This window comes from Microtus ochrogaster, chromosome 24, assembly GCF_000317375.1.
Source record: "Microtus ochrogaster isolate Prairie Vole_2 chromosome 24, MicOch1.0, whole genome shotgun sequence".
Taxonomy (NCBI): Eukaryota; Metazoa; Chordata; class Mammalia; order Rodentia; family Cricetidae; genus Microtus; species Microtus ochrogaster.
In genome coordinates, this window is record NC_022024.1 from 15,047,500 (window position 1) to 15,049,121 (window position 1,622).

Below are 1,622 nucleotides of genomic sequence, written 5' to 3' on the forward strand. Positions count from 1 at the left end.
ATGAGACGTTATTGGGGGAAAAAAGAAAAAGACAAAAAACACTATAGGGCTCAAGCCATAACTCAGTTGGTAGAGTACTTGTATATCATGCAAGTGTGTGATCCCAGCACCTACACCAGGAAGGTGCTACACCCCTAGGATCCCAGCACCTATACCAAGAGGGTGTTACAACCTGGGATCCCAGTACCTACACAAGGAGGGTGCTACACACCTGTAATCCCAGCAGTTGAGAGGTAGAGGTAGGACAAAAAGTATGATTAATGCAGTTGAAATAGATTCATCAGACCTGTTAGCCAAATGCAGTGTCTGAACTTTTACTAGATCCTGACTCAAACAGACTGCTTTTCTGTCACGAATGGCAGCCCAAACCTAGAATGCTAGCACTTAGAAGAGTGAGACAGGAGGATGACCTGGAGTTTAAGATCGGCCTGAGCTACACAGGGAGTTTTAAACCAGCTTAGGCTACAGATTAAAGTGTTATTTCAGAAAAAAAAAAATAGAAAGAAAAATGAAACAAACAAAAACAAGTATAAGAAGGCATTGAGGGTGTAATTCCAGCACCGCAGAGGTGGAGGCAGAAAGATCAAGAGTTCAGAGCTATCCTCCGCCACTCAAACTCTCAGTGAGTTTGTGAGCAGCCTGGGCTACATCAGTCACTGTCTCAAAATAACAGCGAAAAGCAGGAAAAATAGAAAGACACCAAAATAATCAGGGACGTTTTAATACTGTCTAGGAATTGGATGATGTCAAGACACTACATGTGGTGATTATACATGGTTACATGTTTGTTGAGAAGGGTCTCATGTCGCCCCGAATGGCCTCAAGCTGCCTCAAGCTTATGAAGTGGCAGAAGATGACCTTGATCTCCCGATCCTCCTGCCTCCATCTCCCAAGTGCTGGCTTTATAAGCTCTTGTCACCATATCTGCCCTAAACATGCTAGGGCCTCGTGCATGTTAGCCAACTAAGATACATCTCCAGCCTTCATATGTGGAGTGTGTGTGTGTATGTGTGCGCGCGCAAGTGCGTTCCTTACTTGGAGAGGAGGTATGTCATTTATTTTCTGTATCTGGAGGTCAGTCACATGAGGATACACTATAATTATATTATTTTTTTATCCTTAACCAAATATAAAGTTATAAAAAACATTGCCTCTTCATCATATCTATTTAAAAAAATAAAGAGTGCAAACATTGCAGAAGAACTATGGCAACTGAACACACTAACGTGTTCTAAAGTATGCCAGGCAATCTACAAATACAGATTACTCTAGAGATGTGAAGAAACAGATGTAGAGACTCTTTTGTCCATGTGATTCGGCTACAAATAGAATTTGAACAGGTTCCAAATACACAGCTGTCAAATTCTTGTAAAGTAGCAAAACCCATCAAGTGCAAGTTTAGGCTTCTCCTTGAATGGTTACTGTCATTTGAAGAAGAAAAAAAAAGTGTTCAGTTAATGTTTTATTTTTCCAGTGCTAATGTTTGACAAGAACTGCACTTTGATTGCACTTTGGTTTTATGCATGGATGTCCCTGTTGGGTCAAGTGAAGAAAAAAAAAATGCTAACTCAGAAGCTGTTGGGAGTTAGTCTTATTAGGTCCAATGAAAATCTTTTTGATAT